Genomic DNA, 15,374 nt, shown 5'->3' with positions numbered 1-15,374 from the left:
AATGCAACACGCCGCGATCGGACTTGGGTTACGAGCGGCGCGTGCCGCCGGAGGTGTCGCCCGCCAACGAAAGCAACACGCCGCGATCGTACTTGGGTTACGGGCGGCGCGTGCCGCCGGAGGTGTCGCCCGCTAATCAAGGCAACACGCCGCTATCGGGCCTGGAAAAATTTCTCGCTCGCCGGCGAGAGCAACGCGCCGCGAGCGAACTTGCGCCTGTTCCCGAGTTCTCGCTTGTACCGCTAACGAGCGAGCTAAATGAGATTAATTAAATGAGGACGCATCGGAAAGTTTATTCGTGCAAACACTCCGGCTTCGCTTATCGGCATCCTGCCTGCATTCGTCCACGTATCGGTCGTAGAATCTCGAAGATTGTGCATCCGACGAGTGGTAGCCGGGAATTAGCAGATATCGTAATAATCGTGTCGCGCGGTCGTGCGGAGCGTCAAAAAGTACGAAACCTTTGTCCGAAACGTATTTCCGTATCGTAGCATTATCTCCTCGTAGCGGCGCTACTCGCCGTCAAGTGCCCCGGAGGTACCGCCGGCGGGCGACGGACTTGGTAAAATCATTCGGTTGTCCGGAGGTGTCGCCCGTCCCGGAGGTGCCGTCCGTCCCCAAGTTGACGCCGGCCGTTATGTGGTGCCGCACGTATAATCACGCCCGTAACGAGCCGTCTCGGTTGCCGCGCGCGTGATTTCGCATCGGGCGAGTGTTCCGTACCGTAATCGCGGTCACCGCAGCTTGCGTGTTGCGTATCATCCGTAATAATACGAAATATATGTATCCGACACGTGGGTTTGAGAGACACGTTTCGAGTTGGTAATCGGACAGCGCCCTCATGTCCAGCGAGCGCCGAATAGTAAGTAACTTTCGTCCGAAACGTTTTTACGTAGCTCTCCTTGTTGCGGCGCCGTAAATCGTCGTTAAGTGTTCCGGAGGTACCGCCGGCGGTCGTCTGACTTCGAGAGATCATTCGGTCGTCCGGAGGTGCCGCCCGTCCCGGAGGTGTCGCCGGTCGGCCGTGGTTCCCGGAGGTGTCGCCCGGCCCGGAGGTGTCGCCGGTCGGCCGTGGTTCCCGGAGGTGTCGCCCGGCCCGGAGGTGCCGCCCGGCCCGGAGGTGCCGCCGGTCGGCCGTGTTTCCCGGAGGTGTCGCCCGGCCCGGAGGTGCCGCCGGTCGGCCGTGGTTCCCGGAGGTGTCGCCCGGCCCGGAGGTGTCGCCGGTCGGCCGTGGTTCCCGGAGGTGTCGCCCGGCCCGGAGGTGCCGCCCGACCCGGAGGTGCCGCCCGGCCCGGAGGTGCCTCCCGGCCCGGAGGTACCGTCGGTGCTTATACCTCATTGTCCCGGCATTTCGTTTGTTTCCTTCTTAATTAATGCTAATTATCGTTGTTTGACATTCGCCATACGGCTATCGTGATAATATTTTATCGTACAATAGGACTTTTCGATCGTTCGCTCTTCGCGACTATGTCTCGATTGAACGCGCCTTTCGGCGCTCGCGCTCGCATACGGCCGTGCGTAGGACCGTGCGTCGCCGACCGCCTGGCCGGCCGGTTGGGTACTATAAGAGATACGTCGCGCTCGGCGCGTCGAACGAGTCGAGCGAGTCCGGACGAGTCGTAAACGTACTTTCTCGAGTCTCTCGCCACTCCGGCGTGTTTCGACCGCTCTCCGTACCGTCGCCGACCGCTTGGCCGGTCGGTTGGGTACTATAAGAGGGTAGGAGAGATTAATATTGTACGTGTCGCGCTCTCGACGTTGACAAACGAAGAATCGCCCGTACGGGTCGAGAACGGATTTTGTCGAGTCGCGACTCTGACACGGAGAGAACATTTATATAAAATGTTTGATTTGGAAACCACGAATATATAAAATAATATACGATCGTCGCAGAACGCGCCGCCGCCAAGTCTTCTCATGCTTGGAGGTTGCGTGTCTCGCGAGAACGTACGTTCGACTCTCGCGTCGTCTCGTATTCCTCTTCGCCGGGGATTACGGTGCGGCTCTTCTCGTTCGTCGCTGAACGCGCGCAAAATTAACGCACACTTATTTATTACGAGCACAGCATTGCCACGAGTCGGTGTCGCAAGACCGAATGGCTCTTATGTGGCGCGCACGCCTCTAGTGTGTTGGCCGCGCGGTTCCCTCTCGTTTCGTACGCAGCAGCGGAATCGTCGCGCTTACCGAGCATCTACTCCACGGATACGAGTTTGCGGGAAGAATTGCTTCTTCCCGCTCGCTTTGTACGCCGTAGCAAAATCTTATTGCTGGTCGTGTGCGGTTAAACGCGTACGAACCAGACAGAACAGTCCTCGACGTCTAAGCATCGCCATCGTCGATCTAGCGTCAGGGTGAATCGCGCGGTCTCTCGAGACCGCGCATCATAACATTTGGGAGAATAAGAACACGAGTATTTTGATCTTGTGGAATTTTGAACGGAGAGGAGGAGGATGAAGAGAGGCGGCGGCGTCGGGGGTTTACTCTCGCCTCCGTCGTTCTCTCGTACGCTTTACATAATAGCGTTAAACACAGCAGAGTGTCGCCGACCGGCTGAGCAAGACCGGCGGCAAATAAAATGGCACATACGAGCGTGTTGCGCGCGTCGGTGTTTCGGCATCGAACGCGCGCGCGCGCGAAAAAGAGCTAGCGACGAGTCTTCGGGCTCGCTCGCGAGTTACTCCCTTGCGAGTAACCGAACACGAAGCTCCCTGGTTGATCCTGCCAGTAGTCATATGCTTGTCTCAAAGATTAAGCCATGCATGTCTCAGTGCATGCCGAATTAAGGTGAAACCGCGAATGGCTCATTAAATCAGTTATGGTTCATTAGATTGTACCCACATTTACTTGGATAACTGTGGTAATTCTAGAGCTAATACATGCAAAACAGAGTCCCGACCAGTGATTGAAGGGACGCTTTTATTAGATCAAAACCAATCGGTGGCGGGCGGCTCGCCGTTCGTCCACCGTTTATTTTGGTGACTCTGAATAACTTTGTGCTGATCGCACGGTCCTAGCACCGGCGACGCATCTTTCAAATGTCTGCCTTATCAACTGTCGATGTTAAGTTCTGCGCCTACCATGGTTGTAACGGGTAACGGGGAATCAGGGTTCGATTCCGGAGAGGGAGCCTGAGAAACGGCTACCACATCCAAGGAAGGCAGCAGGCGCGCAAATTACCCACTCCCGGCACGGGGAGGTAGTGACGAAAAATAACGATACGGGACTCATCCGAGGCCCCGTAATCGGAATGAGTACACTTTAAATCCTTTAACGAGGATTCATTGGAGGGCAAGTCTGGTGCCAGCAGCCGCGGTAATTCCAGCTCCAATAGCGTATATTAAAGTTGTTGCGGTTAAAAAGCTCGTAGTTGAATCTGTGTCGCACACCGTCGGTTCACCGCTCGCGGTGTTTAACTGGCGTGATGTGGGACGTCCTACCGGTGGGCTTAGCTTCGCGAGGGGCGGCCCAACTAATATCCCGTCGCGGTGCTCTTTACTGAGTGTCGAGTCGGGCCGGTACGTTTACTTTGAACAAATTAGAGTGCTTAAAGCAGGCTACCTTCGCCTGAATACTGCGTGCATGATGGAATAATGGAATAGGACCTCGGTTCTATTTTGTTGGTTTTCGGAACCCCGAGGTAATGATTAATAGGGACAGATGGGGGCATTCGTATTGCGACGTTAGAGGTGAAATTCTTGGATCGTCGCAAGACGGACAGAAGCGAAAACATTTGCCAAAAAATGTTTTCATTAATCAAGAACGAAAGTTAGAGGTTCGAAGGCGATCAAATACCGCCCTAGTTCTAACCATAAACGATGCCAGCTAGCGATCCGCCGAAGTTCCTCCGATGACTCGGCGGGCAGCTTCCGGGAAACCAAAGCTTTTGGGTTCCGGGGGAAATATGGTTGCAAAGCTGAAACTTAAAGGAATTGACGTAAGAGCACCACCAGGAGTGGAGCCTGCGGCTTAATTTGACTCAACACGGGAGACCTCACCAGGCCCAGACACCGGAAGGATTGACAGATTGATAGCTCTTTCTTGATTCGGTGGGTGGTGGTGCATGGCCGTTCTTAGTTGGTGGAGCGATTTGTCTGGTTAATTCCGATAACGAACGAGACTCTAGCTTGCTAAATAGGCGTACCCTATGGTATCGCGGAACTTTTGAAAGGAGATCTGCCCGATTTTTTAGAAAAAGTGCCACTATTTGAAAGAAATAAAATGTTCTTTCAACAAGACGGTGCTTGACCACACAACGCCAGGATTGTAACAAACTACTTGAACGAGCAGTTTCCTGGACGTTGGATGGTTCGGTATGGCCCGATACGTTGGCCCGCAAGATCCCCGGACCTTAATTCTCTTGATTTCTTTTTATGGGGATACTGTAAGGAATCAATATACAAAACGCTTCCCGAGAACGTCGACGACTTAGAAACCAGATTGCGATATGTAATTTGGAATATCGAAGAGGAAGTAATGGAGAACGTCCAATTAAATTTATTTAAACGCATGCGAGCTTGCATAAGGATGGATGGTGGTCATTTTGAGCACCTATTATAAATTAATCCGCTCTTTTCAGAGCGACCAAAGTCAATCCGCTCTTTTCAGAGCGACCAAAGTCAATCCGCTCTTTTCAGAGCGACCAATACATTTATACATGGAACATCTTGTTCGCAAAACATAATCATTTTTCTCACGTCTCGCTTAAAAAGAAAGGGCAAAACGGGCGGATAATGTTAAGTCATTAAAAAAAATGTATTATAACGTAAAAAATTATAATACGTTATAATATGCCTTTTTTAATAACATAATTATTATACGTTTTAATACATGTCTCGCGTCAATCACATGTTCGGCAACGCCGCGTGATTGTTATCGTCTAGACGTGTCGCGAAGCGTCGCGACGCGTTGCGTCATCCGTCGCCGCAGTCTGTTGTCGTGTCCTTGCCGTGTAAACAATTGTCGTCCGCATCGAGTAACGTGTGCCTTTTTACAAGTAATTTTTAATAATTAATCGGTACTGAGAGAATTTTCTCTTAAAATTTACCCTAAAAGTTATGGTAATTGTGAGACAATACGGTATGAAAAGAATTTTATTAAAATTTCTCTGATTAATATTTATCACATTAAAAATAATATCTATCACAATAAAATATGAAATATGTGTGATTAATTTTACTAAACTGTATAGTAAAATTAATCAAACATATTTTATATTTTCTTGTGATACATATTATTATTTTTAATATAATAAATAGTAGAGAAATTCTAATAAAATTCTTTCCACATTGTTGAAGATTCGTTCTTCGGATCGAATCCTCGAGGACGATCGAATTTTCTAGAATGTTTTTTTTTGTTAAATTCCTTAGTGTTTACGCCAAGGAAACACGTAAAACCAACGTGTACACTCGCCGCTAATTGGCGTGTGTACATCGCCTGATTTTCTGATGGTCCGATCGAGGACCCCGATCGGCTGCCGCCCTACGCGAGCTCCGAAATTCGCGCAGCCCTCGAGTCAGTCCTCGAGAGAGCGAGCGCCGAGAAACATAAGTCTCGGTACGCGACGAAGTTGTAGAAAGTGAATAAACTAATTTATAAGAATTTTAACAAAGCTCTGTAATATAAATATAAATTTAACGTATAAGCCGGGCAACAAGAGCCAAATCGCGGATGACAATGCGTTATCCTAACGAAACTAAATAATTTTCCGTTAGAATTAAATACCGGTGCACAAGGCACCAAATTTTACTTGGACACGGCCAAGATTTTAAAATATGAAATAATCTCATATTTGAGATTTAATTTTAATACCCCCTTTAACCCCCCTACGGAAAATAACTGGCTTAAAAAATGCGTTTGTTTACCACCATTAATATATATAACAGAGAAAAGTGGCTTCCGGTTCCGGTAAGAGAGTGAGTGACAGGTGTGTGAAAGCGTGGCAGGTATTTGTGAGGAAAGAGTGAGAAAAGGGGTGAGGTGAATAGGAGATAAGAGGTGAGAGGGTGTAGAAAAAAGAGGAGGAGAGATTGAAAGGATAGGAGAGGATAAAGGGGTAAGGAGTTAGAAAGGAGAAAGTAGGAAAAGGTGAGACACGTGGACACGTAGACACGTGGAAGAAAGAGAGTAGAGGAGAGTAGGTGTAGGGAGTAGGCGCAGTAAAGTAAAAAGATAGGGAATTCACTAGGGAATTCACTAGCGAGTTGGAGCGAGTTGGAGCATAGAGTAGGTGAATCGAAGAAAGAAAGCGATAAGAGGGAAATGATTAATGAAGAGAATATTAGAGATAGGAGGATAGAGATCAATAGAGATAGGATGTTAGAGGAAGGGGGAAAAAAGGGAGATGAGGAAGAAATAAAAAAGAAGGCAGGGAGGCCGAGAAGAGTAGAGGAGTTGGGGAAGGAGAGGAGGAGCAGTATGGGATGTATAGAGGATTTTTTGAAAAGGAAAAGAGAAGAAGGGGGAGAGGAGGATAAGGAAGAAAAGGAAAGAAGCCTAAGAAGGAGCAAGAAGACAGAAAGGCTGAATAGAGAGATAGGGGGGATAGAAAAGGAGGAGTTAAGGAGAATGATGGAAGAGATAGGGGAGAAGATAACAGAGAAGTTAGGCGAGGAAATGAGAAAATTGAAGATAGAAATTTGGAAAAAGGAGGGGGAATGGAGAGAAGAAAGAAGAGAATTGAGAAAAGAGATAGAGAGCCTGGAGAAGAGAGTGATAGATTTGGAAGCAAGAGTAGAGGAAAGAGGAAGAAAGGAGGTAAGAGAAAGAGAGGGGGGCGAAGGAGGGAGTAAGGGGATAAACGAGACAATAATAGGAAAAGTGAAGGACATAGGAAAGAAATTAGAATGGAAGGAAAGAGAAGAGAGAAGAAACAACATAGTAATAAAAAGAATGGAGAAAGGGAAGGAAGGTGTAAAGGAAAGAGTAGAGAAATTAATGAAAGAGATAGGAGCGAAAGCAGAGATAGAATGGATAAGGATGTTGAAAGGAAAGGAGGGAAAGGAAGGTGAAATGGTGGTAGTAAAATTAGGAAGTGGAGAACAGAAAAGACAGGTAATGGAGAGGAAGAAGATATTAAGAGGAAAGAGGGTGAGAATAGAAGATGATTTAACATGGGAAGAGAGAAAGATAAAATGGAGACTAATGGAGATCGCGGAGATAGAAAGGAGGAAAGGAAACAATGTATGGACGAGATATGGAAGGATAAAAATCAATGATGTATGGTGGAAATGGGAAGAGGAGGAAGGTGTGCTAAAAAATTGGAAAGGAGAAATTAGAGAAGGAATAGAGAAAATGAGGGGGGAAGAAGGGGGTATGAAGACAGGAATGGAGAAAAAAAAGGGATAGAAGAAGGGAGAAGAGAAGAAAGGAGGAAAGGAGGAGGGGAGAACAATAGTAAGAAGAGAAAGGAGGAAGGAGAAAGGGGGACGGAGGAAGGAAGGAGAAAGGAACAGGAGAGAAAGGAAAAAGGAGGGGAAGTAAGAGAAGAATGGAAGATAGGTTTTTGGAATGTGGCAGGGCTGAAGAATAAGGAAGAAAAGTTCTGGAAGGAAATAGAAGATTGGGAGGTGGTGGTGATGATGGAAACATGGATAGAGGAAAGGGGGTGGGAGGCGATTAAAAAGAGGTTACCGAAAGGATATAGATGGGAGAAGCAAGCAGCAAAGAAGAGAAAGAAAAAAGGAAGACCGATGGGGGGAATGATCATGGTGGTAAGGGAGGAGAGGGGAAAGATAAAAGTATCAGGAATGGGAGAAAAGGCGGAGGGAATAATAATGGCGGATTTAGAAGTAGGAAGAGAGAAGTGGAGGGTAATAGGCGTATACATCAACGGGGACATGGAAAGGAAATTGGAGGAAATGAAGGAATGGATGGAAGAGAAAGAAGAAAATAAATGGACGATTTTGGGAGGAGATTTCAACGCAAGGACAGGTAGAAAGGGGGGGGGTGATAGGAGGGGAGGAGGAAGAAGAAAGAAGATCAAAGGACAAGAAAGTTAATGAGGAAGGGAAGAAGTTGATAAAGGAGTTGGAAGAGGTGGGATGGGGAATTTTTAACGGAGGGATAAGAGGGGTTAGGAAGGGGGAGTACACATATACAGGAGGAAGAGGGGAATCGGTAATAGATTACGTGGTGGGAGAGGATAGAGTAAAGGAAAGGATAAAGAGAATGGAGGTGGGAGATAACATAGAATCGGACCATCACCCATTGATTGTAACGCTAGAAAGAAGAGGAGGGGCTGAAAAGGGAAAAAGGGGGGAGGGAAAAGGAATAAGAAAAAGAGGGAGATGGACAAAGAGGGGAGGAGAAAGAATAAGAGAGGAAATAGAGTGGGGAGAGGGGTGGAAGGAGGGGATTGAAGAGGAGCTAGAGGAAAAAATAGGAAGAATAGAAGAGGAATTGAGAGAAGGAGAAGAAGAGAGTGGAGAAGGGAAAAGGAAAGGGTGGTGGGACGAGGAATGTGAGGAGAAGAGGAAAGAAGTGAGGAAAAAGTTAAGGGAATGGAGGAAAAAAGGAGGAGGAGGAGAAGGATATAGAAAAGTAAGGGCGGAATATAAGCTAATGTGTAAAGAGAAAAGGGAGGAGGAGAGGCTAAGATGGTACAAGGAGGCGATAGAGGCAAGAACGGAAGGAGAGGTATGGAAGATTATTAACAGGGAAAGGAAAAAGAGAGAAGGGGTGAATGAGGAGATAAAGGCGGAGGAATGGAAGGAATACTTTATGGATTTATTGGGAGGGATAGAGGTAAAAGTGGTAAGAGGAGGAAAAGAAAAAAGGGAGAGGGATGAGGAGCAGGAGATAAGCAGGGAGGAAGTGAAGAGGATGCTGGGAAAACTGAAGAAAGGAAAAGCAGCGGGGGAGGATGGGGTACCAAGTGAGGTATGGAAATATGGAGGGGAGAGGGTAGAAGAGTGGGTATGGGAAATGTGCAACAGAGTATGGAGAGGAGAAGGATGGCCGGAGAGGTGGAAAGAAGGGATAATAGTGCCACTGTTGAAAAAGGGAACGGGGAATAAAGTGGAAAACTATAGAGGAGTAACATTGATGCCAACGCTATACAAGATATACGTGGGGATTTTAACTGAAAGGTTAAAGGAAGAAATGGAGGGGAAGAATATGATACCGGAGAGTCAGACAGGTTTTAGGAAGGGAATGGGGGTGATGGATAGTATCTATGTGTTGAACTATCTGGTGAATAAGAGGGTAAACAAGAAGGGGGGAAAGGTAGTCGCGGCATTTATGGACCTGAAGGCGGCGTTTGATTCGGTAGATAGGGAGGTGTTAATGGAGGCAATGAAGAGGAGGGGAGTGAGGGAGGGATTAAGGAGTAGGATAGAAGAGGTGTACAGGGAAACGAGGAGTAAGGTAAGAGTGGGGAAGGAGGAGGGAGGAAATTTTTGGACGGCAAGGGGGGTGAGGCAAGGTTGCCCAATGAGTCCGCACTTATTCAGTTTGCTGATAGCGGATATAGAGGAAGTGCTAAGAAAAGGAGGTTGGGGGGGGGGTGAAACTGGGAGGGGAAAAGGTGCATTGTTTGGCGTACGCAGATGATATGGTACTGTTGGCGGAGGATGAAGAAGGGATGATACATATGTTGGGGAAAATGGAAAGTTATATGGACAAGAAAAGGTTAGAGGTGAATGTGGATAAGACAAAGGTAATGAGGTTTAAAAAGGGAGGAGGAAGAATGAAGAGAGTGGAGTGGAGATGGAAAGGAAAAAGGTTAGAGGAAGTGAAAGAATTCACATATTTAGGGTATAAGCTACAGAGGAACGGGGGGCAGGAGGCGCAGGTAAAGAACAGAGTTAGGAAAGCAGGAGCGGTGATAAGACAGGTGTGGGGAATGGGAAAGAGAAGGTTTGCAGGAGACTGGATGAAAAGAGTATGGCTAATGGAAAGGTTGGTGGGGACGGTGTTGGAATATGGGGCGGAAATATGGGGATGGAAGGAGAGGAGAGAGGTGGAGGCAATGCAGGAGCGATGGATTAGGTGGACGTTAGGAGTAGACTGGTGCACGCCGGGGTATATGGTAAGAGAGGAGATAGGAAAAGACAAATTTAGGATAAGGGCAGGAAGGAGGGCGGTAGGGTATGAGAGGAAGTTGGAGGAAGGGAGGGGAGGAAGTTTAGCGAGGAAATGTTTTGAGGATATGAAAGAGAGGATAAGGGGAGGAAAGGAAAGAACGATGTGGGAGGAAGAGAGGGGGAAATTCTGGGAAGAAAGAGGAATAGAGGGGAAAGAGATGGAGGAAAAAAGGGGAAGAGGAGAGGAAGTATATGAGGGGTGGGAACAGAAAGACAGGGAAAGGCAGAAGGAGGAAAGGTGGGAGAGGATAAGAGAGTCGAGATATAATAGATGGTATGGGGAATGGAAGGAGGAGGGTTTACCGGAATACCTGAGAAAGGGATGGGGGGAAAGTAGATGGAGAAGGATAATCAGGTTCAGAATGAACAATGAGATGAGGGGGGCGAGATACTGGGAAGAAGAGGGGAAAAGAAGGTGTAGGTTATGCGGGATAGAAAATGAAACATGGGAGCATGTGATAGGAGAATGTGGGGGAGAAGGGGGGAAGGGAAACTGGTGGGAAAGAATGAAGGAAATACTGCAGGAAGGAGGAGAAAGGGAAGGATAGATGAGAGAAATAGAGAAAAAGAGGGAAGAGGGGAGAACGGAAGAAAGGAGGGAGGGAGGGGAAAAGGAGGAAGGAAGGATGAGGAGGAGAATGAGTGAGGTATGAATGAGGTGGTGGAGAATGTATGGGGAATCGGAAGCCGAAGCGAAACGATAGGTAGGGACGGCTCTTTCTCTCTCTAAAGTAGTAGATAAGTAGGTTAAGGTAGAATTAAGTTATTTGTAAATTAGATGTAAGAGTAGAGTTAAGAGTAGATATAAGTAACATTGTAAGAGGTTGTAAGGTTGGGGAACGCTCCTTCAAAAGCGCCTTCAATCCCTTAGGGGACGAATAAAGAATTGAACAGAGAAAAGTATAGAATCGAAAGGATCTGAATAGCTCAGCTGGAAGAGCAGTCGCCCGGCAAGCGAAAGGTCTCGGGTTCGATTCCCGATTCAGCGATTTTCGGATCTATATTTTTCTCTTGCATTCATTTATTTATTTTCCGTAGGGGGGTTAAAGGGGGTATTGAAATTAAATCTCAAATATGAGATTATTTCATATTTAAAATCTTGGCCGTGTCCAAGTAAAATGTGGTGCCTTGTGCACCGGTATTTAATTCTAACGGAAAATTATTTAGTTTCGTTAGGATAACGCATTGTCATCCGCGATTTGGCTCTTGTTGCCCGTCTTATACGTTAAATTTATATTTATATTACAGAGCCTTGTTAAAACTCTTATATTTGATACACGCTGGCTTAAAAAATGCGTTTGTTTACCAACATTAATATATATAACAGAGAAAAGTATAGAATCGAAAGGATCTGAATAGCTCAGCTGGAAGAGCAGTCGCCCGGCAAGCGAAAGGTCTCGGGTTCGATTCCCGATTCAGCGATTTTCGGATCTATATTTTTCTCTTGCATTCATTTATTTATTTTCCGTAGGGGGGTTAAAGGGGGTATTGAAATTAAATCTCAAATATGAGATTATTTCATATTTAAAATCTTGGCCGTGTCCAAGTAAAATTTGGTGCCTTGTGCACCGGTATTTAATTCTAACGGAAAATTATTTAGTTTCGTTAGGATAACGCATTGTCATCCGCGATTTGGCTCTTGTTGCCCGTCTTATACGTTAAAAATCTACTATGTTAGGCAATATTCTCCTCTTCGGCGTGGTTTTCGAGCCAGGTATCGCATTTATGACTTTGTTATTCGACCCATCGCATTGTCGGTAGAATTTCGAAACATGTATAATTGTATTTGCGTGCTCGAACAGCCGAAAGAGGCGAATATTTGCTAAGGCTCAGTGCCTATTGAAAATTGAGAGCGTCTTTATAATTTAGAAATATTTACTTGAAAATTGTAAAAGGTTTTTTCACCTTCTGATTACTTGCCCTCGTTATTTGATCGCAAGGAATTATTGCATTGATCTCTTGTTTGATTTCTTGGTTGATTGAAAATTGATTTATTGTCTTCATCGTACGTTGAAGACTACCGTTGGCTATATTTCGCATACGTTCAAATGCGAGGCGGGCGGTATGTTTAAAATTGTCACGTATTTTCGGAGCGACGAAGCAAGGTTAATCGTAGAAATTGAAAATATTCGACGCCGAGATGTTATTCCGGTTGTTTTCGATTCCGCGAGCGAGGAATCTACAAAAACTCGCCTTTGTCTCGCGTTTCGGAGCGTGATGGGGCAATCGTCCGCGAATAGGATTTAGCACGTGTGCCACGCGTCGATCGGATGAGCCTTAGCTGCCGAATTCCGCGAGGATCAAAAATGAGTCTACTCGAGGAGTCTGAACTGAAGAGACGTCTCCGTGTATATCAGCGAAAAGAGCATCGCGCGAATTTATCTCGTTCTAGAGCGAACTTCCGCGTTTTAATCTTGTCTGCGAGAGTTTTGAATAAAACTGCTTTGCCTCAAAAGTGAATTTCTCCACCTTTACAATTTTCTCCGCATCCAGTCTCCTTCGTATCTACGAGCCGACTTATAAATAAATAAATTTGCCTCTGCGCGGAAAATTAAAACAAATCGAAGGTTCTCGCACAACTTGTGAACTGCAGGACACATGAACATCGACATTTCGAACGCACATTGCGGTCCACGGATACAATTCCCGGACCACGCCTGGCTGAGAGTCGTTTTAGTACCCCTAAACTACTTGCGCCCGAAAAGCGCGCACGGCCACGACGCGGGCGACCAGAGAATGGCGCGCGCGTCGCCTGTGCTCTGTGCAACGCTTACAATGGGCGTACGAGCGATCGTTGGACGTTCGCCCGAGGTGTCTGTGCCGCGCCGACCAGCCGCGGCGCAAATCCTTGCGTCGTCTGAAATGACACACCGAAATAATAATGAGAAAGAGAAGCGCACAAGCGTGTAAAACGTTGGCGAACGCGGCGCCCAGAGAATGCTGCGCGAATTAAGAGGGGGAGCGTGTTTGTGTATCCAAGTCGTGTGTGTACGCGAGAGCCGAGGAGAAATGGGATGAGAGTAAGAGCGCGCGCGAAGGGAGCAACAAACGGCCAAAAAAAGTGTCAGGGCGGTGAATGGCACCGCTTTCCCTAGAGCGGCGCGTGCGTCGTTGTCTCCCGAAAGTAGGTAGCGCATGTCTCACCGTCTCTCCTCTCCGTACATCACACAGACTGACCGACTGCTCTCGCACTCTGTGCCCGCGTCTCTCGGTCGTTTTTTGGATCTTGAAAAGTTACATCATGCATCATCATCATTTTCTTCATCATTATGACTTTCTTTATCATCATCATCATCACAATATATCTAAATCTTGTAGAAATTTAGAAACTAAAATGTCAAAATCAGCTGCTTATATAAAAAATCTAGTCTGAATAAAATCTATATAAAATTCATACTAAAAGAGATATATAAATGTAGTTATATAAAACTGACCTTAGTTTCATTTCTCAATTGTATATTACCAAAACTAGCTGTTCGTGTAAAATTCAATCTCTATATAAAATCCATGTAGAAGACATCTAGTCTATACTAAATCAACCTCATTTCAGCGTCAGACCAGCTGCTGCAGCTGCTCCTGCCCCATCCAGGGTTCCAGCTCATGCCCCACCAACATCACCCATGGTGGCCCAGCCACCGCAACAGGGCCCATCCCTCATGGGCCAGATGGCTGCCACAGCTGGTGGCGTAGCTATCGGATCTGCTGTAGGACACACCATCGGTCATGCAATGACTGGACTCTTCAGCGGAGGCTCCAGTGAGACTGCTGCTGCTCCTGCTGCTGCGCCTATGCAGCAGGCTGCTCCGGCTGCAACAGCCACGAGCTGCTTGCTCCTGGGAGATTACACAGTTCCTGGAATGCGCCCAGAATCAGTCTGATCTGAGCCTGTGTGAAGGCTTCAACGAGGCGCTGCGTCAATGCAAAGTTGCCAATAGTCAGTAGTCCTGTGAAATCTTGTTATTTCTATCCACAATTTGGTATATAATGTCCTGAAAGAGTCCTATAGTAGTTAAATATCTCGAAAACGAAGGCTTTTCGAGAAAAATGTTTTTTCTCGAAATAATAATAAGTATTATAGTATAAAAAACAGTACGGAGATAATATAAATACTATTTAGTATAATACTGAAATAATATTAAAAAATAACGTTGTTGAAGTCACACTAAAATTCATTTTTAAATTTTTAAATGAGAAACCCTATTTTTGATTATATATTCATAAAAACTTTTCAAAATACCATAAGTTTTTTTTTTCATTAAATATTTTTTGAATTTATGAGACTTGAAAGCTACACTATTTTGTAGCTACATAAAATGCAAATAGCATGTAAAACATTCGGTTTTCGGTAATTTTATCACAGAATAAGACCAATCAATTGGTGTAAAGAAAATGCATAATTGTTTTTTAGGAAAAAAATATGTTGCAAATTGTGTATACATTTTCTTAAAAATAACTGTTTTTCTTTATACCATTGATTTTATTTTATGCATAAAAGATTTAAGATAATATTACCGACAACTAAATATTTACAAGATATTTTCTATTTTATGTCAAAATATTGGTAAACTTTAAGCATTATAATTTGAAAAGCACTGAATGACAAGAATGCTTTATTATAGTGTTTTGAAAAGTTTTCGAAATAAGCTCACAGAAGGTGCAATTAAAATAGGGGATTCCATAAAAAATTTCAAAGTAATTTTACATTTTGTTAATAACAAGTTGTTTATAATATAGTCACACTGATATTATTTAATGCCACTTAAAACCCTAATACTTCGATTTAAAACATTTTTTTAAAAAACCTTTATTTTCGAAATTGCAGGATTTTTGGGGCATCTTGTGTATATATATTTTTTTTTCTAATATTATTTTTAAAGATATAATCCTGACAATTAAATCTGTAATTATCTCAGATTATTTTCATCATCCTTAATCTTATATTTTTTTTCTAATATTGTTATTTTTATAGATAGTTCATAATTGGAATTTGCAACATTGTCCGATTTGTTGTTCTTGATTTTATATTATTTAAAAAATATTGTTAATTCTATATGATACAGTCTTGATTGAATTTGTAATTGTTCTATGTTTTCTGTTTCAGATATTATCTAAATGATGTAGAAAATGGAGAAATATAGAAATTCTCTAGGTGAAGAAATTAAAGTATGTGCTCTATAATCCTATAGATTGTACAGCGAAAAATTTGATTTATTTTATCATTATATCAATACTGTTAATGTAACATAAAAATAGTCCAGCGTTTAATTCATTTCTTTTTAGTACTTATACAGT

The 15,374-nt window shown here is 44.8% G+C and overlaps 2 pseudogenes; both read left to right on the top strand.

Annotated features, from left to right (window-relative positions):
• The first annotated feature begins 2,708 nt into the window (after positions 1 to 2,708).
• Positions 2,709 to 3,893, top strand: LOC146723689 (small subunit ribosomal RNA; annotated as a pseudogene).
• A 9,728-nt stretch (positions 3,894 to 13,621) lies between these two features.
• LOC146723688 (uncharacterized) lies at positions 13,622 to 14,035 on the top strand (annotated as a pseudogene).
• Positions 14,036 to 15,374: the final 1,339 nt, after the last annotated feature.

The sequence above is a fragment of the Nylanderia fulva genome, unplaced genomic scaffold (genome assembly GCF_048542155.1).
Source record: "Nylanderia fulva isolate GAGA-0341 unplaced genomic scaffold, ASM4854215v1 Scaffold175, whole genome shotgun sequence".
Lineage (NCBI taxonomy): Eukaryota > Metazoa > Arthropoda > Insecta > Hymenoptera > Formicidae > Nylanderia > Nylanderia fulva.
Note: the sequence above shows the minus strand (reverse complement) of the source record. Positions and strands in the feature narration are given on the sequence as shown.